General features: G+C 39.2%; 1 long non-coding RNA gene across 1 annotated transcript in view; it reads left to right on the top strand.

Annotated features, from left to right (window-relative positions):
* Positions 1-275: 275 nt before the first annotated feature.
* The window catches only part of LOC121014624 (uncharacterized), a 30,449-nt gene continuing 7,220 nt past the window's right edge, over positions 276-23,504 (top strand). Inside the window, exon 1 of the long non-coding RNA XR_005783312.1 lies at positions 276-343. This is a non-coding gene — a long non-coding RNA (uncharacterized LOC121014624). The remainder of the gene's footprint in view (positions 344-23,504) is intronic.

Below are 23,504 nucleotides of genomic sequence, written 5' to 3'. Positions count from 1 at the left end.
TCCATGAATCCAAGGAGCCCACTGTAAGCTGGACTTTAGCTAGGACTCATTTATTTTTTACCTGGTTTCCTCAGGACCCCACACTGAATGAGGGCTATATTTTGAGTCTCTGGTTATCAATGTCAACTCAGACTTAGTTCTTGAAAGTTTCTGTTGTTTTCCTTTTTCCACAGTGTATGGTCAACTGAATAAATGGCTATTGGTCCCTTTGGGGAAGAAGTAGGGGACTGTCAAAGAATATACTTTTATGATGTTACAGGATCCTATTGGGCCTGGCTACCTCTTAGGTAAAATGGTTCCAGAACTGAAAATGCATTCAGGTGTGGGGACTGAGCAACAAATGGTGAGTTTTATTGCAGTAATTGCTCTCACGCTTTTACTTTTCCATTCTTTTTTCTTCTTTGGAAATTATAGATAGTAAGCAGTGCCTTGGTTGACTGCTGTCTAAGGCAATGGTCAGCAAAATATAGCCAAATTTACCTCTGGCCTACCACCTGTTTTTGTAAATAAAGTTTTATTGGAACATAGTCATGTTTAGGCTTTTTATTTTTGCCCCTACCATCTGCCAGGGAAGCTCAGGCATTTCTACTTTGCTAAGATTTGACCACCATTTCTTCCAGGCTTTTAAAAGCCACCTCAGAAATGACTTTGTTCCATCCACTGAGTCTTTCTTATTAGGATGATAAATCCCACATCCTGAGAAAATGTCCCGAGATCAATGAATAATTGCTTATCCAGCTTTACATTCTATCCTCCTCGATCAAATATCCTCAGAATATAATCCCAGGAGAACTTTCCTTGCTCTTGACAGTACTGGGTGATAGTTGTCTTCATTCTTGAGATAGGCCTGAATTGCAATGTATTTTCCTCTCAGGACTGCCTTCGCTGCGTCCCAAAGCGTTTGGATTGTTGTATTTTCATTTTCGTTTGTTTCCATATATTTTTTAATTTCTTCTCGAATTGCCTGGTTGACCCACTCATTCGTTAGTAGGGTGTTCTTTAACCTCCATGCTTTGGGAGGTTTTCCAGACTTTTTTCTGTGGTTGATTTCAAGCTTCATAGCATTGTGGTCTGAAAGTATGCATGGTATGATTTCAATTCTTGTAAACTTATGAAGGGCTGTTTTGTGACCCAGTATATGATCTATCTTGGAGAACGTTCCATGTGCACTCGAGAAGAAAGTATATTCTGTTGCTTTGGGATGCAGAGTTCTAAATATATCTGTCAAGTCCATCTGTTCCAATGTCTCATTCAGGGCCCTTGTTTCTTTATTGACCGTGTGTCTAGATGATCTATCCATTTCTGTAAGTGGGGTGTTAAAGTCCCCTGCAATGACCACATTCTTATCAATAAGGTTGCTTGTGTTTATGAGTAATTGTTTTATATATTTGGGCGCTCCGGTATTTGGCGCATAGACATTTATAATTGTTAGCTCTTCCTGATGGATAGACCCTGTCACTATTATATAATGTCCTTCTTCATCTCTTGTTACAGCCTTTAATTTAAAGTCTAGTTTGTCTGATAGAAGTATGGCTACTCCAGCTTTCTTTTGGCTTCCAGTAGCATGATAAATAGTTCTCCATCCCCTCACTCTCAATCTAAAGGTGTCCTCAGGTCTAAAATGAGTCTCTTGTAGACAGCAAATAGATGGGTCTTGTTTTTTTATCCATTCTGATACCCTATGTCTTTTGGTTGGCACATTTAATCCATTTACATTCAGTGTTATTATAGAAAGATATGGGTTTAGAGTCATTGTGATGTCTGTATGTTTTATGCTTGTAGTGATGTCTCTGATAATTTTTCTCACAGGGTCCCCCTTAGGATCTCTTGTAGGGCTGGTTTAGTGGTGACAAATTCCTTCAGTTTTTGTTTGTTTGGGAAGACCTTTATCTCTCCTTCTATTCTAAATGACAGGCTTGCTGGATAAAGGATTCTCGGCTGCATATTTTTTCTGTCTAGCAAACTGAAAATCTCGTGCCAACTCTTTCTGGCCTGCCAAGTTTCAAAAGAGAGATCAGTCACGAGTCTTATAGGTCTCCCTTTATATGTGAGGGCACGTTTACCCCTTGCTGCTTTCAGAATTTTCTCTTTATCCTTGTATTTTGCCAGTTTCACTATGATATGTCGTGCAGAAGATCGATTCAAGTTACGTCTGAAGGGAGTTCTCTGTGCCTCTTGGATTTCAATGCCTTTTTCCTTCCCCAGTTCAGGGAAGTTCTCAGCTATTATTTCTTCAAGTACCCCTTCAGCACCTTTCCCTCTCTCTTCCTCCTCTGGGATACCAATTATGCATATATTATTTCTTTTTAGTGTATCACTTAGTTCTCTAATTTTCCCCTCATACTCCTGGATTTTTTTATCTCTCTTTTTCTCAGCTTCCTCTTTTTCCATAACTTTATCTTCTAGTTCACCTATTCTCTCCTCTGCCTCTTCAATCCGAGCTGTGGTGGTTTCCATTTTGTTATGCATTTCATTTAAAGCGTTTTTCAGCTCCTCGTGACTGTTCCTTAGTCCCTTGATCTCTGTAGCAAGAGATTCTCTGCTGTCAGCTATACTGTTTTCAAGCCCAGCGATTAATTTTATGACTATTATTCTAAATTCACTTTCTGTTATATTATTTAAATCCTTTTTGATCAGTTCATTAGCTGTTGTTATTTCCTGGAGATTCTTCTGAGGGGAATTCTTCCGCTTGGTCATTTTGGATAGTCCCTGGCGTGGTGAGGACCTGCAGGGCACTTCCCCTGTGCTGTGGTGTATAACTGGAGTTGGTGGGCGAAGCCACAGTCAGACCTGATGTCTGCCCCCAGCCCACCGCTGGGGCCACAGTCAGACTGGTGCGTGCCTTCTCTTCCCCTCTCCTAGGGGCGGGATTCACTGTGGGGTGGAGTGGCCTGTCTGGGCTAGTTGCACACTGCCAGGCTTGTGATGCTGGGGATCTGGCGTCTTAGCTGGGGTGGGGAGGCAAGGTGCACAGGGGCAGGAGGGGCAGGCTTAGCTTGCTTCTCCTTAGGTGATCCACTTCAGGAGGGGCCCTGTGGCAGCAGCAGGGAGTCAGATCCGCTGCCGGAGGTTTGGCTCCGCAGAAGCGCAGAGTTGGGTGTTTGCGCGGAGGGAGCAAGTTCCCTGGCAGGAACTGGTTCTCTTTGGGATTTTGGCTGGGGGATGGGCGGGGAAGATGGCGCTGGCGAGCGCCTTTGTTCCCCACCCAACTGAGCTCTGTCGTCCGGGGGCTCAGCAGCTCTCCTTCCCTTTGTCCTCCAGCCTTCCTGCTTTCTGAGCAGAGCTGTTAACTTATGACCTCCCAGGCGCTAAGTCGCGCTTGCTGTCGGAACACAGTCCGTCAGGCCCCTCCGCTTTTTGCAAGCCAGACTCGGGGGCTCTGCTTGGCCGGCGAGCCGCCCCTCCGCCCCGGCTCCCTCCCGCCAGTCCGTGGAGCGCGCACCGCCTCGCCGCCCTTCCTACCCTCTTCCGTGGGCCTCTCGTCTGCGCTTGGCTCCGGCGACTCCGTTCTGCTAATCCTCTGGCGGTTTTCTGGGTTATTTAGGCAGGTGTAGGTGGAATCTAAGTGATCAGCAGGACGCGCGGTGAGCCCAGCGTCCTCCTACGCCGCCATCTTCCCTCCAATCCTCCATTCTTTAGGTGTATAGTCTCTTTCTTGCCCTATCAGTCTCTACCCTCACCACAGCAGCATTATTCTGGTATTTAACCCTAATTATTCATCTGGCAGTAAGAAAGAAGATGGGGACAGCTCCTAAGGTGGGGGGCACATATGCCTTGTGGGGAGGAGGATTCTGCAGCATCTTCCAGCCTGGCTTAAGTGTCAGCCCTTATTGGGGAAAGGTAGACTCCCGGTGCATGGTACATGCCCAGAGGGTGGGGCTGTGGGTGTTGTAAAGTCAACATCATCAGGGACATCCATCCAGGTTTCTCTGTGTTAAAGAAGTACTTTAATGTCTTGGAGCTCTACCATTCTCAAAATTAAGTCTTAGCTTTGTCTTTTGGTTATGCCTGCCCTTCAGCTATAGGTAATAAGGACCTCTTTATATACTACCACCATTACCACTGGAAGCTCTATGGTTCTCACACTTGGCTATTAAGTGCATGTTAACAGCTCTCAGTCTCTCATTAATCTTTTCAGGGAGTCCATACACCTAGTGTCAACCAACCAATCGGGCTGTCTTTGTAGGCACTGTCCTCCTACTTCCAAATGCTATATTGTTATACCTAACACAGCATTTGCCTCCATAGGGACATTTTCCAGGGTCACCATCAGGGAAATATTTAGCAACTGATCTGCATCTTATGCTAGGGAGCAGACATGTGTGCTCTATGCCAAAGAGTAGCTGAGCTAATTCTCTGCCTTCATCTTGCTGTCTGTTTTCCCAGACCACTCTTGGTACCACTTGTGTTAATCCAGACCTTCTGAGAAACAGACATTAAAATAGGGTTAAAAAATGCAAGGGTTTTATTGAGGAAGAAGCCTGTGAGAAAAGGATTGGGGAGAGAGCTAGAAAAGCCTGGGAAATATGTCAAACTCCGAGGCAAGAGTGAAACCAAGTGAAGGAGAGAGAGAAAAGGTTGAGTGGATTGCCCTTAGAGTTGTGCAGTCTAAGCAAGCTCAGCAAAGATGACAAGGATTCCTTGACTTTAAAATGGCCAAAAGAGGAGTTCCACATCTCCCAGAAATGAGTCTTCTTCGGTATGTCCCCCACTCTCAGTCCTTGATTAGGGAGTTGCCTGTGGGAGGCATCCTCTGGCCCAAATGAAACAATGGATTTCAAAGGACAGCATCTGGGGCCCTGGGTCAATTATTCTCCCTGTAATAGGAGGTCCATGAGGCACATTTTCCCATTTGCCATATAGATTTAATATAATTTCAATTAAAATCCTATTGGTATTTTTTGATGAGGTGATTCTAAAATGTACATGGACTTAGAATGGACTTAGAATACCTACACAATTTGGGGGGAAGAACAAAGCTGGAGGAAACACATAACCTAATTTCAAGACTTACTGTAAAGCTACAGCAACCATATGTACATATAAATCAACGAAACAGTATACAGTCCAAAAGTAAATGCATGCCTATATGGCATATTTTTTAAAGGTGAAAAGATAAAGTGGAAAGGATATTCCTTTTAATAAATGATGCTGGAACACTTGGATATTGATATGCAAAAAATAAACCTGGACTCCTACATCAAACCACAGATCAAAAGTAACTCAAAATAGACCATGGATCTAAATGTAAAATCAAAAAATATAAAATTATTAGAAAAGAATCTGAGACAATATATATAACTTGGGTTAGGCAAAGATTTCTGAGCACATAAAAATCAGAAGATATAAAATAAATATTTAATAAATAAGACTTCATCAAAACTAAAGACTTTTTACTTTTGAGAATACATTACTAAGAAAATGAAAAGGCAAGAAATATATTGGGGAAAATATATCTGGAATATATTTAGAACATATAAAGAGCTCTTACAATTCAATAATTAGGCAGGGGTGCCCATGTGGCTCAGTTGGTTCAGTGTCTGACTCTTGGTTTCAGCTTAGGTCATGATCTCACAGTTTTGTGAATTCAAGCCCTGCATTAAGCTCTGTGCCAACAGTGAAGAGCCTGCTTGAGATTCTCCCTCTTTGTCTACTCCTCCCATGCTCACCCTATCTCTGTCTCTCTCAAAATAAATAAATAAAAGAAAATAATAAGAAGGCATAAGTCCAATTTTAAAAGGGGGGAGGGTGCAAAAGTTTCAACTGGACACTTCATAAAAAAGACATATAGATGACAAATAACATGAAAATATGCTTAATATCATAAAACCATTGAAAAATACAAAATAAAACCACAATAATATATTAATACATATGCACTAGAATGCCTGAAATGAAAAAGACTCACAATACCATGTGTTACCAAGAGAACAAAACCACTGGAGTACTCATGTATTGCTGGTAAAATGCAATCATTTTTTAATACAGTTGAACATGCACTTAACATAGGCACTTAATAAGTTGGTAGTTTCTTAATACAGTTAAACATTCACTTAACATATGACCCAATAATCCCACTCATATATTTGATAAGATAATGGAAAATATATGTTCACACAAAGATGTAAATTGTGTTTGTAGCAGCTTCATTTGTAATGGCCACAAACTGGAATCAATTTATATTTTAGCATATTTGTATATACACATAATGGAAATACTACTTAGCAATAGAAAGGAATGAACTGCTGATATACTCAACAACATAGACAAATCTCAAAAAGATTATGCCAAGTAAAAGAGTCCAGATACAAAAGACTGTATGATTCTTTTTATACAAAATTCTAGAAAGAGCAAAATGATAGTAGCTGACCAGTGTTTTCAAAGAGTGGGGTTGGGGAATAGAGATTGCTTGAAAAAGAGAACTAGGGAACTTTTAATGTTCTATATGCCATCAGGGTGATCGTTACACAGCTCTGCACATTTGTCAAAACTCACTGAATTTTATACTTAAAACTGGCCAGTTTTGTGTATATAAATAATACCTCAATAAGGTTGATTTTAAAAAGTAGAAGAAAAGAAAATAATGACAGGAATATAAAATGGAACCTGGAATAAGATAAGAAAAATTGACTTACTTAATGGACCATAAATTTGGTTTTAAGGCTCCTAACTGCTACCTTGAAGATGGAAATTCATTCATTTACAAAATTTATTGGTCTTGTTTCCAAGACCAAATAGGAATTTTCCTCTTTACATAAAGTGGACACCATTTGGAATAAGAACAAATTACTGTAGTAAACTCAACAAAGAGTCTGAATTGAACTGTCTTTCATATAGACCCATTATACAGGCAATCCAGTAAAGCAATTTGGGGGAACAGTCATTAAAATTCTGTGTTAATAAACAGTTCTTTACTGAGCTGTCTTAATGCATGGTAAGATTTTAGAATATTTAAGTATATGAGGTACTGTGAGACTTCTAATTATTTTTCCTAAATATGATGGTTTTTTTTCAATAAGATTTTTAAAACATTGGCAATGAGCTCAAGGTTCCATTTCTTGGCATCAGCAGTGATTCAGGCTACTCAATGCTGCCAGTGACCACAGCCTCCCCCAATACTTGAACAGGTCATTGAGCCAGAAGTAGATGTAACCTCTTTGTGGAAGCCAACAGCTCTAAAAGAGAAGAGTCTGCTAGTTTTATACCTTAAGCAATATTCTTTTGCATTTCACATGAGAAATATACAGGAGTCAGTGGCTTTTAGCTGTTACCTTCTCTGCAGAGACTGACAAGATTGAGTCAATTGTTTTTATGAGGTTCAAATATATCAAAAAATAAAGATATGCCAGAACAAGTCTGTAAATACTGTGATTAATTTAAGTGTTAATAACCAATAACTTATTATGAATTAGTAGTAGTTTGCAAATCTTGTCCATGTATCTGTGTGACTGTATGTTTACTTTTGTTTGGAGATAATGTCAGAAATTTACATTGAAGTGCTTTTTGAACAGGATATCCTAGACAAATGTCCCTCTTGCAGCCATCCACTCCACCCCACATAGCTTCTGTCCTTCTAGGATAAGATATTTAATTACAGCCAGCAAAATCCTGAGAAAAGAGAATGAATAATTTTCTCTTAATGCCAAGAACTCTTCTAAATGCTTTACGTGTATTAACCCATTCTTTTTTCATAAGTGTTGTGAAAATGAGATTATTATTATGAGATAAATACCATTGAGATGAGAAAATTAAGGTACAGAGTAGTTAGTAACTTGTCAAAGATCACTGCTACTAAATGGGAGAAGGAGCTCTGAAGTCCACATTCTTAACCATTGCATTACAGGTTGAATCAATGTAAAGTGGCCAGTTGCCAATCATTTGTGATCTACAAAGTGAGAAATTTCATATGGTTCAACTTAGTATAATGCTGAGATTGACTCAAGCCACGTTCATGTGAGCACACATATATGGGACACATTTGTTTCAATTGCCACTCAAGAATACGCATCGACCTTTTATCTGAATTTGGCAAATACAGTATTTATAGCAGAGTGCTTTTTGCTCCAGGACAAAGATATTTTAAAATTCATATCTCCTTTGTGAAGAGGTAGGAGGCAGAATAAAGCTGGTGAGGGCTTAACAGAAAGAAAAACTTTCTAATGACTAGAGCTGTCAAAGATGGGCTGATGGCCACTATAGCCAGTGGTGGGAGCTTCTTTCCTGAGAGGCACACTCAGAGGTGGAGCATACTATCAGCCACAATGTTTTCTTTCTTGTTTGCTTTTTGTTCCAGTTCAGCCAGGGCAGGAGGTGAGCATCTAACCCTGCTCATGCAGGATGTGGCAAGCTTGTCTGCTGGCCACGGCACTGTGGATGCTCTAATTTTTATCCCAGAGGTCAACACTTAGAAATCAAAGCCAAGGAGACTCTACTGAAAAACAGGGAGGTTCTTTTTGCTCCAGTTGAAAATTTTTGTAATTTATAAAAGAGTTGGAGAGAAATAATGCTTAAAAAAATCCTTAAATTGCATAACATAGTCTTATAAAGACAAGTTCCTTTCTTTCCGGCAACAGCTCATTAACCACCTCTGATTCCTTTCTTCTGGACAAAGCCCATGGAGTTCTTTAGATGCTCAGCATTGGGATTTAGTAGAACTGAAATTGCTGTCAATTGACACCCTCTAGAAGGGTAATATGATCATGACCACTCCCTTGATCTGCATTTTATTGATTCACAGTGCTTACCTGTGTTCACCTTGATAAAAGGGACAAACCCAGACCTGCTCTCAGCAGTCAAGCCAAACCTGAATAGCCCTGACCTTAGATGGAAGTCAAAGTTACAGCTCAGATTCCACCAACAGGTTCAAATTGGCTCATCCTGACTAATAGGATGAACAATGCCTGGAAAAACAAAATCAAACTGTCCTTGAGGCTGCACAGAAAAACATGGAGCACTTCTGCATGGTAGAAATTTTTTCTTCCTTCCACACCATGTCTCAGTTTCCCTGAGTGAGGCGAGGATAGCAAGTGTCCCATTCGCTGTGAAATTTGGTTTTACTGGTTACAACTTGTAATGATCGTTCGGCTCAGTGGATCAGATCTTACTTTTCCAAAAGCCATTTTATGTGGGCACTAATGTGTTTGTCCCTCGCTTATCCTGATCAGTGGGGCATTCAGTTATAAGAATCAGGTTGAAAATAATGTCTTTGATTTTCCTTTGCTGTTTCGAAAGGGAGGAGAGATTGTCTGAAGTCCTCTGAGTGCTCCCTGATGGTGTGGGGGACCCTGGGACAGCTGGGGTGGAGAGGTCCTAGTTTCAACCACTAATCACTTGATTGGCCAGGTAGGATGCTCTGCATGCCCAGACCTTTGAAACTGTGTCTCAGCCATGATCCACGTGGCCTACCCCTCCAGAATGTCATCCTGTTTGGGGGTTGCTCTTGGATCTCTGGAGCCAGGATAAGGGTTAGATGCCCATCACTGCCTGTCCAGTTTAGTCCTATCAGAGGCTGATACACTTATCACTTTCTGCCCATTACCCTTTCTCTGTGCTTATAGATCCTGAACAGAAGTAGCAGACAAGAGACCCCCACCCAACAGAAGCAATTAAGAGCAGGACAGCAGGACCTGTCCATCCTGGGCTCCTCCCTGGGCCCCTCTGCATGGCTCCATGCTGGCTGTGTTCTCACCTCCTAAGCGCTGGGAAAAGGCTGCTCTTCTTGACTGCCAGGGCCCAGGACCCAGGGCCCATGCAATGTGCCTCCATTCCCCTGTATCACCTTGCTCCTCCACCCCCAGTGTTTGCAATAATAATTTCTGGTTCCCTGGATTGGCTCTACTTTGCAATATATTATTCACTCTCTTCTTCAAATTCTCCCTTAATATAGTCCATGCTCAAGGCTGCTGTCAAGTCTTTATCAGAGGGTAATTTTCAGGTGTTAAGAGAAAAAAAAGACCTATGGAAAATTCCTTTCCCTGCTCCCAGTCAGGTCAAACAGAGTTCTTGATAAGGGAAAACAGGAAATATTAAACTGATGCCAGCCATCATCTTAAAATAAAGGCCAAGAGTAATAATTCCTTTGTGTTGGTGCATGTATATATTTTTGTCATCAAAAGAAACTGTCAAGCCCTAAACACCCTGCCTTTGTATGTATACAACTGGCCTGGCCTGGAGGCTGGATCAGAGATTACATTCCGTAAGATCACACCAATACTTCAATAACTACATCTTTTCACATCCAGATCACATTAGAAACCCATTTGCTTTATTCAAAAGAAGTGTGAGATATTCAGTCCTGAGTCTTCAGTTATTATTGGCATTCGTACATGACTGGGCATAGGAACTTAAGTCTCTGCTCTTGTCATCACACATTTATGCACATTTTGAACTGTGATTTTTACTTTTTAACCTGAGGCTCTTCAACTTTCCTAAAGGGAGAAATCCAGATGATAACACCAGACCTTATGCTATCATATTAGGTATATAAAGGAAACAATAGGGAGTGAGAATAAATGAAATAACCAAAGCCAGGTGAGATAATTAAAACCGTCTTAATCCTTTCACACTGAGAGAGGGATGTCAGCCCATTTCTTTTTCTTCTTCTTTTTTTAACAGTGTAAGCTTCAGCTCTTATTTCATTTCAAACAGCTCTCCCCATCAGTGCTTGTTTTACAGATGTGAATCCGTGGAATGAATTAAGTTTTGCTCAAGGCATTTAGTATAGTAATAATGTGCTTCTCAGAGGAAGGAAAAGAAAGGGGAAAAAATTAGCAAAGAGCATCCACCCTACATGCTAGATCTGTAATGAAATCTAAAGATGCTGAGAGAAAAGCACCCCTTAACCAAAGCAGATCTATTTATAATCACATTTAGACCGGAAAGGGGAGGAAGAATCACTGTCAAAAATCATTTGAAGTATAAAAGTGAAATGAAAGTCATTCTTTTTTTTTTAATTAATTTGTTTATTTTGAGAGAGAGCGCACAAGTAGGAGAGGAACAGAGAAAGGGGGAGAGAATCCCAAGCAGGATCCACACTGTCAGCGCAGAGCCCAATGTGGGGCTCGAACTCACCAACTGTGAGATCATGACCTGAATCTAAATCGAGTCGGACTCAACCAACTGAACCACCCAGGCGCCCCTGAAAGTCATCTTTTAATGGTTGTTCTGAGATGTGGAAAAGGAAGGGAAGGGTAAAGGACGTCATTAAGGGACGCTGCTAGAGAAAGTTACCAAACGGGTGTGAGATCCCAGGTATGTGACACCATGGAAGACCCATCATGAAGAAGGAAAGCCACAGAGCTCAGAGAGCCCCAGGTGGATGATGGTACATTTATCTTTAATGGCCCTGTAGTGTAAGGGAAGAGCAACCCAAATCAAAATACATCAGGTTGAGCCCTGGCTCCGCCTCATTTATTGAAAGAGAAGAGTTAGCCCTGCACCAGCTGTCGCAGAGGACTATGCCAGCCATGCAATGACACAATCTGAGTCAGCTTTGCAAAGGCTGAAGATAGAGAGCATTAAGGTAGTCTGAAGTTGCGCTCAAGCAACTATGATTTTTTTCATTAAGTTTGGGCAATCTTTCTTGGCACACTCTCTCAGAACAGAAAGTAGAAGATAGAAAATAGTGCTTTATTGGAGAGTAGCAGAAGGGTGGAGAGAAGAGATTTTTGTTGTTTTGGTTCTCAAACATTTCAGAGTACTTCGATAGATTTGTTTGTTTTTTTTTTTTTTTAATGAAAAGTTCAAAGAGAGGAAGCTAGAGTCATTTTGCAAGATATCTGGCCACATTTATTCCTCTGTGTAAAATCTCACAGTGGCTTCCCCATACCTTGAGAAAAAATTGAAATTTCTTAAAAAGGTATCCATGGCACAAAGTAGATATCCTACTTCATTTAAATGAGTAAGTAAAAAACTGATACCACTGACCACTAATACGTGGTAACAACATAATAAATATGAAAAATGAAAGACTATTGATAATACTGTAGTCTGCCCTGAGCCTAAGACAGTTTTCTTTGTTTAAATGGGAGATTAACATAGCTTACACAGATGCTAAGGACTCTCCAGAGCAAAAATGAGTATTTCTTTTTGATTAATTAACAGGATTTAAAGAGAATTTACAAGATGACACCTCATACTTAGTGCCTCCATCTTATTTCATACATAATCCCTCAAAAATTATCAGGTAGATGTATTATGGGTCTTTCCCTTGGTTTGAGAAACTACCTATATTACCCCTTTAAGTTCTTACGTTTCTATAAAAGCTGACCAGAGTTCCAGCCCATTAGGAGACCAAAACTGATTTGATAAACTCACTTAATGGAGGTAATAATGGATGGTAATGCCTAAAGTAATGTGAAGAAATCCCAAAGAGGATCATCCTGGTGTGTATTAATCAGATCCCAGGAAACAAAAAGGAAAATTGCCACCTTGACAGCCAAGGATGAAGGAGGGTGCATGATTCTCTCTTTTAAATTGGAAAAGGGGAAGATTCAGGATGGTTAGTCCTCAGAAATAAAAAGAGAGCAAAAGAGAGGTAGGAACCATACAGACCATATGAGGACTCTGTGAAAACCCTGGATTGTCCCCTTATTTGTACTTTTGTGTCATTATTTCCCCAGTTTGTTTCTCCTGGTGGCTGGCTAACAACACCCAAAAAACTTAAATTTTAAGAAGTCTATGCTTCTATTCATAACATATGTCATATGCTTCTATTCATAACATAAGCATATTAAAACATAGATATTTGGAGGGAAAATCACAAGTTGGGAAGCGGTGGAGAGTGGTTCATCAAATAGCCCTGTCTCTCAAAATTTCACCTTCCTCTGGGAGTTGTATCTTTCTTCTATTATCACACACTCTGTAGCACAGCTTCACTCACAGAACCTTTCTTTTGGCTTCCCTTTATACAGCTGAAAAAAGCCTGGACTGTACTAAAGGAGAGAAAAGGAAAATTAATATTTATAATATACTATTCAAGAAGACTAAAAACACCCCAACACACAAAATGTGTGAAATAGTCACCCAAAGAGACAACCTTCTAGAAAGATCTATCAGATTTGAGCAAAGAGTGGGGGAGATTATAGCTACCCAAAATGGGTATATGTATTTACAAGACAACAAAAACCTTGAGAATACTGTCTTATTTCTGAAGGACTAGCTTCATTTCCTTATATCTAAAACAAGGGAATCGTTCTTCTGCTAATAACAAAAACAAAAACAATAACAATAACAACAAAACACATTAAAAAAACAAAACAGAGATTCATATACAATTAGATCTTAAAACCTATTCCCCCACATTAACCAGACATAGCAGATGGAGTTGCCTTTTGCACATTCCCCGAGAACTCCCTTTCTAATCAATGTTTGCTTTAACCTTTCTCAAATCTTTCCCCTTTATTTTTCCCTTCCAGCTTAGTTTCCATGTTCAGCTGAACTGGTTCCAAATGTATAGAGAGGGGCCACAGTGCTATCTGTGCCAGCCTTCCTCCAATCTGTACTGACCTTATTGCGGCTACCTGAAAGGTGTGTAATTGGAGGGCAGAATGAAGAGATCTCTGCCCTTCCTGGATGTATGTCTTCTTCACTTTGCCATGGTGCCTAAATGATGAATTTACTCTACTTTGGACTGATAAACTAAATGCCCTGGTAAAGTGCAGGTGGGTTCCTGCCAGGGAAGTGCTGTGGGCTTTTGTTACTAAATGCCAAAGCCGCATCTCAACCTAAGTCTACTTCCTGGACTATCTTTTTACCTTTTCAACAGTTTCCAGGTACTTATCATTTACTTTTATTCATTCATTCAGCACAGATATACTAAGGACTGTTTGCTTAGGATTCTGCCCTAAGGATGCATTGGTGAAAAAGACCGGCGCTTCTTGCCCTTTAGAGATAGGTAGACGTTATGCAGCTGATTACACACAATTGTAATTACTATTCATTTACCCATTCAGTAATTATACATCAAGTACCTACTCTGTACTAAGCACAATGCTCATTGCTGGGAATGTAATAGGTGAAAAAGACATCTGTACCTTCACATTCTGTACCTTTATGAAATCTGTAGCCTGATCAAATATAACACAAGAGAATATAAAACTGAATGTGTGGTAAGAGATACAAAGGGTATACAGTTTTATGACAGAATATAATTTTATATATATATATATATATATATATATATATATATATATATGAAACTCTGTAATTGGAAAAATTGGCTTCATCTGGGACATTACAGGAAGGCTTCCATGAAGAAATGAGTGGGCTGAGAATCTGAAAGAGTCATGTCTAAGAGGGAAGGTGGTTCCAGTTAAAAGAGGTAGCTTTCGCAAATTCCTGTTAGAAAGGAATGTGGTAGGGGCACATAGGTGGCTCAGTCGGTTAAATGTCCGACTTCAGCTTAGGTCATGATCTCGGTTTGTGAGTTCAAGCCCATGTCAGGATCTGTGCTGACAGCTCAGAGCCTGGAGCCTGCTTCAGATTCTGTGTCTCCCTCTTGCTCTCTGCCCCTCCCCTACTTGCACTCTGTCTCTCTCTCTCTCTCAAAAATAAATAAACATTAAAAAATTTAAAAATTAAAAAATAAAAAGAAAGAAATGTGATAGGGAGCTGTGTGGTAGAGATGGAATGGAAGAGAATTGGATGCATAAACAGGTATTTAAGAAGTAAAATTCCAAAGAACTTGGTTGTTTAGATACAACCAACTTGGATACACAAATGAAAAAGATGACTCAAGTTCCTTATTATCACAACTGAGAAGGTGCTGGAGCCATTCACACATATAACAAACACTGGAATAAGAGTGGTTTGAATGGAGACATAGGTGTTGAGCTTCAGACCTCACACTCTGTATTTGGCAGGTGAGGCTTTGGAGCATTCGAGGTCAACATAGTACTGAAAACATTGAATTTGAGGAGCCCATAGAGTCACCTATACCTGTAAGATGTTTCAGGTAGAAAGTCCAATACACAGGTAGGCAAAGCTATACCTAATCTGATTCTTGTCAGGAAACCTCATAATCTTCTGAAAACGAGAGAGGATGGAAGGCCTGTGGGGGGCTGCTCTGAGTCCATATCAAGTTCCCATCTCCCATTCACCTCCCTGTCTTCCCCTGGAGGCTGTCATGAGATAATTCCCCATCACCTCCAGGGTTCCGTCAAGGTAGGAGTCTTCCTGTCTTGCCCCCCTCAGAATAGACCTCCAGAATACAAACCTACTTAGCTGTAGTCTAAATTTGGCTCCTCAGCAATGGAGTATCCCATTACTCATGGTGTTGGCATCAGCCCATTTTGTTTCAGTACTGGCCTGTGTGGTGTGTTGGACAAGGATTACAGGAAACTAGCACCTTTGGCTGCTCTCTCTTTCTGTAATAAACTGTCTCCTTCTAAAAGTAGCTCATTGTATCTTTACTGGTTCAATCAGTAAGGGTTTGGCTTTAGCATTGCCTTTTGACAAAACCAAGAAAAGACATGAGAGTGAATAGATTTGCAAGATATCAGTCGGTTGTTAGGATTTTAGTTTCTGATGTATGACTCAAACATAAAAAAGTGAACCTAACTTAGAAGCATAGAGTGGTGATTTTTTACACATGTGTATGCCTGCACCCACTCTGTAGGTCACAACATAGAACATATCCAGCACCTGGCTGATCCAGATGTAACTGTGGTTCTTATCTCTGTCACCACAGATTAGCTATGCTTGGTTTTGAAACTTTATACAAATGGAATCCTACAGCATCGAATCTCTCGTGTCTATATTCTTTCAGTCTACATTATATCAGTGAGGTTTATCCATTTTGTGCCTAGTAGAAGTAATTTGTTATTTCTCATCTTTTATTGTATTCCACTGTATTAAATGTATCACATTTTTTTGGTCCATTCAACTGTGATGGATGTTTTATGTTTTGCTCCCAGCTTTTAGTGATTAAAAACATCATTGTTATAAAGATTCCAGTACATATCTTTTGGTGGGCACAAGTATTCATTGGATATACATCTAGGAGTGTAACTGGGTAACTAGCTTACTAGGTAAAAGGTTAGATGATAGGTAAATAGATGATGATGTTAGGTAGATAGATTAGATGACAGATAGATAGATAGATAGATATCCTTACTAGGGTCTGTCAAACAGTTTCTCCAAAGTAATTGCGTTAATTTACACTTTTACCAGCTAAATGTATGGGAGTGCCAGTTATTCCACATTCTTTTCAACACTTGAGATTGTCAGTCTTTTAATTTAAGCCATTCTGATATGAGCATCATGGTATCTTATTTTGGTTTCAATTTGTATTTTCCTGATGAGTACTGATTTTAAACACCTTTTCATATATATATACATATATATATATATATATATATATATATATAATTTTTAATTTAATTTAATTTAATTTTTCTCAACTTTATTTATTTGAGAGAGACAAAAACAGGCTGAGTGGGGAAGGGGCAGAGAAAGTGGGAGACAGAATCCCAAGCAGGCTCTGTACTGTCAAAAGGGAGCCTGACATGGGACTTGAACTCATGAAACAGTGAGTTCATGACCTGAGCCAAAACCAAAAGTCAGACGCTTAACCAGCTGAACCACCCAAGCACCCCTAATTTTTTTTTTTTTTACTTTTAGAGAGAAAGAACATGTGAGTGGGGGAGAGGGGTGGGGGATGGGGGGTAGAGAGAGAGAGAGGAAGGAAGAGAGGGAATTTCAAGCAGACTCCACACTCAGCATGGAGCCCAACACAGGGCTGATCCCATGACCTTGTGATCATGACCTGAGCAGAAATCAAGAGTTGGATGCTCAACAGACTGAGCCACCCAGACATGACATATATATATACATCTTTATATACGTATATAAATATACATATATAAATATACATATATACGTATATAAATATATATATATATAAATATATATTTTTTAATTTGGGTATTCTCTTTTATGAAGTGCATGTTCAAAGTATTTTGCACATTTTCAATTTAGTTGCCAATCTTTATCCTATTATCAGTGGAAGTTACATACACATAACAGACACATGTCTTTTGTTGGGTATCTTCTTCCACTCAGTCATTTTCTTCTTTACTTCTTAATGTAATCTTTTTCTGAATAGAGGTTTTTATTCTTAATAAAGTGCAACTCACCAACTTCCACTTATTAAATTGTTTTCTATTTAAAAAACCATTGCCTACTTGAAAGTGGAGAAGTATTAGCTTATGTTTTCTTCCAGAAGATTCATGATTTAATCTTTTGTGTAATAAGTCTATAATCCACCTCTAATTTATTTATGTGTATGGTTTGGGTAGGAATCAGAGTTCATTTTTTCTCCTGTATGGATATCTAACTGACCTTCCTATTTAAAAATACCATTCTTTTCTTACAGAATTGTAGCTGCACGTGGTCATAAATCTGATATGACCATCTAGAAATGGCTGTTTCTGCCTCTCTCTTCTGTCCCACTGGTGTATGGATATATCCTTGTGCCATGTCATGTTTTCAATAAGCTTCGTAGACATTCAGCAAACTTGTTTGAGTAAAACTTCCAACTTTGTTCTCCTTCCTCAAGATTGTCATGGTTGTTCCAAGTCCTTTGTATTTCCACATACAGTTTGGAATAGTCTTGACAATTACTAAAATGAAGAATTTCCTAAGAAACCATTGAATCTTTAGACCAATCTGGGGAGAAGTGATATCTTAAAAATATTGAGTCTACCAATTCATTAAGATGGTAAAGGTCTCAATTTTTAGGTATTCTTTAACTTTTCTTAGCAATATTTTGTAGTAAAAATTGAAAAATGTAGATGTGTCTTTCCCTCTCTCCCTTCCTTCCTCCCTCCCTCCCTTCCTTCCTCCCTCCCTCCCTCCCTTCCTTCCTCCCTTCCTCCCTTCCTTCTTTCCTTCCTTCCTTCCCTTCCTTCCTTCCTCCTTTATTCCTCCCTTCCTTCTTTTCTGTATATATTTATGTATTTATTTTTGCAATTTTATTGTTTGCTTTTAATGTCAAGGCTGTGCTGGCCTAATAAAAATGGTGAGAAGTATTCTTTTTCTATTCTCTGGCCATGTGTGTTTAAATTTAGTATTGTTTCTTCCTTTATTATTTGGAAACATTATTCAGCAAAACAAACTGGGCCTGGAGTTTTCTTTGTGTTTAGCTTTTAATTATAGATCTACTAGAGAACAATTTGGTTTTTAAATTTTCTACTTATGTCACTTTTGATAAGTTGTGTTTTTGTAGGAATTTGTGTATTTTATCTAATTTTTAAAATTAAAAATTATTTATAAAAGCCCCATATTATTAAAAAAAATAGTGTTTATTTATTTTTTAGAGAGAGATAGGGTGCAAGCAGGGGAAGGGCAGAGAGAGAGGGAGAGAATTTGAAGCAGTCTCCAGGCTCTGAGCTGTCAGCACAGAGGGTCGACATGGGGCTTAAACTCACGAATGGGTAGATCATGACCTGAATTGAAGTTGGACACTTAACTGACTGAGCCACTCAGGTGCCACTAGCCCTATATTACTTTTTAACATCTGTAGAACTTATATTTTTGTCCTCCTTTTGAGTTCTAAATACAATTAATTTGTGTTTTTGTCCATGATTTTCAAAATCAATCTTCCTAGGGGTTTGTCAATTTTGTTAAACTTACAAAGAAATATTTAAAAAATAATTCTGCTGTCATTTGTGTTATTGTCTTCAGATATAATATACCCCTCTTTTTCCTAGTTGGTATAAAAACTTAGGTTTCCAAACTTTATTTCTAAATTGTGAATTCAGAACTAGAAAATTTTTTCTGACTCCTGCTTTAATTGCACCCACAAGTTCTCATATTTTTATTATCATCCAGCTGAAAATACTTTTTAATTCCACTATGAGGTCTTCATTGCACATGAATTATTTAGAAATGTGTTACTTAATTTTCAAACGTTTGGTGATTTTCCAATTAACATTTTTGTTGTTTATTTTTAAGTCACTATTATGTAGTCCAAGACTTTTCTATACAATTTAAATTCTTTTGTGTTTTGAAGAAATTTCTTTGTGAAATTTCTTTCACATGGTCCATTGTGGTCAGTGTTTCATGTATCATAAAAGAGAATGGTTTTGCTGTTGTTACGTGTAATCTTAATTTTTTTTCTGTCTTAATTAATCATGTTGGTCAAGGGACTCCTGGGCAGCTCCATCGGTTAACCTTCTGACTGAGGCTCAGGTCATGATCTCACAGCTCATGAGTTCAAGCTCTGCATTGGGCTCTGTACTGACAGCTTGGAGCCTGAAGCCTGCTTCAGATTCTGTGTCTCCATCTCTCTCTCTCTCTCTCTCTCTCTCTCTCTCTCTCTGTCCCTCCCCTGTTTGTGCTCTGTCTGTCTATCTCACAAAAATAAACATTAAAAAAAACATGTTGGTCAAATCTTTCTATATCTTTATGATATTTTTGTCTATTGGATTCTATCAGTGAGAATCCACAGAGAGAAGAGTGTTAAAATATTCAATGGTGAGTGAGAAAGCATCTACTTCTTTTTAAAAATTCTGCCAATTATTTGCTTTGTGTGCTTTGATCTTTGTTATTGGACAAAGTAGAATTGTTATATCTTACTCTTTAATTGAATTTTTAATCATCATCTCTAGTAAAATGTCTTATGCTTTCTTTTTATATTGATATAGGTACATTAATTTTCTTTTGGTTAGTAACTATTTGTGCTTTTATTGATATAATTTTTTTCAACCTTTCTAATGCCCTTATATTTAAAGTGGTGTATTGTGAGGAGTTTATAGTTGCCTTTCTTATCCTGTCTGATAATCTTTACTTTTTTTTTATTTTTATTTAAAAAAAAATTTTTTTTTAACATTTATTTATTTTTGAGACAGAGAGAGAGCATGAACAGGGGAGGGTCAGAGGAAGAGGGAGACATAGAATCTGAAACAGGCTCCAGGCTCTGAGCTGTCAGCACAGAGCCCGACGCGGGGCTCGAACCCACATACCGCGAGATCATGACCTGAGCCGAAGTCGGACGCCTAACCGACTGAGCCACCTAGGCACCCCTGATAATCTTTACTTTATGTTTTTTTATTTATATATGAAATTTATTGTCAAATTGGTTTCCATACAACACCCAGTGCTCATCCCAAAAGGTGCCCTCCTCAATACCCATCACCCACCCTCTCCTCCCTCCCACCCCCCATCAACCCTCAGTTTGCTCTCAGTTCTCAACAGTCTCTTATGCTTTGGCTCTCTCCCACTCTAACCTCTTTTTTTTTTTTCCTTCCCCTCCCCCATGGGTTCCTGTTAAGTTTCTCAGGATCCACATAAGAGTGAAACCATATGGTATCTGTCTTTCTCTGTATGGCTTATTTCACTTAGCATCACACTCTCCAGTTCCATCCACGTTGCTACAAAGGGCCATATTTCATTTTTTCTCATTGCCACGTAGTATTCCATAGTGTATATAAACCACAATTTCTTTATCCATTCATCAGTTGATGGACATTTAGGCTCTTTCCATAATTTGGCTATTGTTGAGAGTGCTGCTATGAACATTGGGGTACAAGTGCCCCTATGCATCAGTACTCCTGTGTCCCTTGGATAAATTCCTAGCAGTGCTATTGCTGGGTCATAGGGTAGGTCTATTTTTAATTTTTTGAGGAACCTCCACACTGCTTTCCAGAGCGGCTGCACCAATTTGCATTCCCACCAACAGTGCAAGAGGGTTCCCGTTTCTCCACATCCTCTCCAGCATCTATAGTCTCCTGATTGGTTCATTTTGGCCACTCTGACTGGCGTGAGGTGATATCTGAGTGTGGTTTTGATTTGTATTTCCCTGATAAGGAGCGACGCTGAACATCTTTTCATGTGCCTGTTGGCCATCCGGATGTCTTCTTTAGAGAAGTGTCTATTCATGTTTTCTGCCCATTTCTTCACTGGGTTATTTGCTTTTCGGGTGTGGAGTTTGGTGAGCTCTTTATAGATTTTGGATACTAGCCCTTTGTCCGATATGTCATTTGCAAATATCTTTTCCCATTCCGTTGGTTGCCTTTTAGTTTTGTTGGTTGTTTCCTTTGCTGTGCAGAAGCTTTTTATCTTCATAAGGTCCCAGTAATTCACTTTTGCTTTTAATTCCCTTGCCTTTGGGGATGTGTCGAGTAAGAGATTGCTACGGCTGAGGTCAGAGAGGTCTTTTCCTGCTTTCTCCTCTAGGGTTTTGATGGTTTCCTGTCTCACATTCAGGTCCTTTATCCATTTTGAGTTTATTTTTGTGAATGGTGTGAGAAAGTGGTCTAGTTTCAACCTTCTGCATGTTGCTGTCCAGTTCTCCCAGCACCATTTGTTAAAGAGACTGTCTTTTTTCCACTGGATGTTCTTTCCTGCTTTGTCAAAGATGAGTTGGCCATACGTTTGTGGGTCTAGTTCTGGGGTTTCTATTCTATTCCATTGGTCTCTGTGTCTGTTTTTGTGCCTATACCATGCTGTCTTGATGATGACAGCTTTGTAGTAGAGGCTAAAGTCTGGGATTGTGATGCCTCCTGCGTTGGTCTTCTTCTTCAAAATTACTTTGGCTATTCGGGGCCTTTTGTGGTTCCATATGAATTTTAGGATTGCTTGTTCTAGTTTCAAGAAGAATGCTGGTGCAATTTTGATTGGGATTGCATTGAATGTGTAGATAGCTTTGGGTAGTATTGACATTTTGACAATATTTATTCTTCCAAGCCATGAGCAGGGAATGTCTTTCCATTTCTTTAAATCTTCTTCAATTATCTTCATAAGCTTTCTATAGTTTTCAGCATACAGATCCTTTACATCTTTGGTTAGATTTATTCCTAGGTATTTTATGCTTCTTGGTGCAATTGTGAATGGGATCAGTTTCTTTATTTGTCTTTCTGTTGCTTCATTGTTAGTGTATAAGAATGCAACTGATTTCTGTACATTGATTTTGTATCCTGCAACTTTGCTGAATTCATGGATCAGTTCTAGCAGACTTTTGGTGGAGTCTATCGGATTTTCCATGTATAATAGCATGTCATCTGCAAAAAGCGAAAGCTTGACTTCATCTTTGCCAATTTTGATGCCTTTGATTTCCTTTTGTTGTCTGATTGCTGATGCTAGAACTTCCAGCACTATGTTAAACAACAGCGGTGAGAGTGGGCATCCCTGTCGTGTTCCTGATCTCAGGGAAAAAGCTCTCAGTTTTTCCTGTTGAGGATGATGTTAGCTGTGGGCTTTTCATAAATGGCTTTTATGATCTTTAAGTATGTTCCTTCTATCCCGACTTTCTCAAGGGTTTTTATGAAGAAAGGGTGCTGGATTTTGTCAAAGGCCTTTTCTGCATCGATTGACAGGATCATATGGTTTTTCTCTTTTTTTTTGTTAATGTGATGTATCACGTTGATTGATTTGCGAATGTTGAACCAGCCCTGCATCCCAGGAATGAATCCCACTTGATCATGGTGAATAATTCTTTTTATATGCCGTTGAATTCGATTTGCTAGTATCTTATTGAGAATTGTGGCATCCATATTCATCAGGGATATTGGCCTGAAATTCTCTTTTTTTACTGGGTCTCTGTCTGGTTTAGGAATCAAAGTAATACTGGCTTCATAGAATGAGTCTGGAAGTTTTCCTTCCCTTTCTATTTCTTGGAATAGCTTGAGAAGGATAGGTATTATCTCTGCTTTAAACGTCTGGTAGAACTCCCCTGGGAAGCCATCTGGTCCTAGACTCTTATTTGTTGGGAGATTTTTGATAACCGATTCAATTTCTTCGTTGGTGATGGGTCTGTTCAAGCTTTCTATTTCCTCCTGATTGAGTTTTGGAAGAGTGTGGGTGTTCAGGAATTTGTCCATTTCTTCCAGGTTGTCCAATTTGTTGGCATATAATTTTTCATAGTATTCCCTGATAATTGTTTGTATCTCTGAGGGATTGGTTGTAATAATTCCATTTTCATTCATGATTTTATCTATTTGGGTCATCTCCCGTTTCTTTTTGAGAAGCCTGGCTAGAGGTTTGTCCATTTTGTTTATTTTTTCAAAAAACCAACTCTTGGCTTCGTTGATCTGCTCTACAGTTTTTTTAGATTCTATATTGTTTATTTCTGCTCTGATCTTTATTATTTCTCTTCTTCTGCTGGGTTTAGGCTGCCTTTGCTGTTCTGCTTCTAGTTCCTTTAGGTGTGCTGTTAGATTTTGTATTTGGGATTTTTCTTGTTTCTTGAGATAGGCCTGGATTGCAATGTATTTTCCTCTCAGGACTGCCTTTGCTGCATCCCAAAGCGTTTGGATTGTTGTATTTTCATTTTCGTTTGTTTCCATATAGTTTTTAATTTCTTCTCTAATTGCCTGGTTGACCCACTCATTCGTTAGTAGGGTGTTCTTTAACCTCCATGCTTTGGGAGGTTTTCCAGACTTTTTTCTGTGGTTGATTTCAAGCTTCATAGCATTGTGGTCTGAAAGTATGCATGGTATGATTTCAATTCTTGTAAACTTATGAAGGGCTGTTTTGTGACCCAGTATATGATCTATCTTGGAGAA

Source organism: Herpailurus yagouaroundi, unplaced genomic scaffold, assembly GCF_014898765.1.
Source record: "Herpailurus yagouaroundi ecotype Mexico unplaced genomic scaffold, PumYag 203, whole genome shotgun sequence".
NCBI classification, from domain to species: domain Eukaryota; kingdom Metazoa; phylum Chordata; class Mammalia; order Carnivora; family Felidae; genus Herpailurus; species Herpailurus yagouaroundi.
This window is presented reverse-complemented; position numbering and strand designations above follow the sequence as displayed.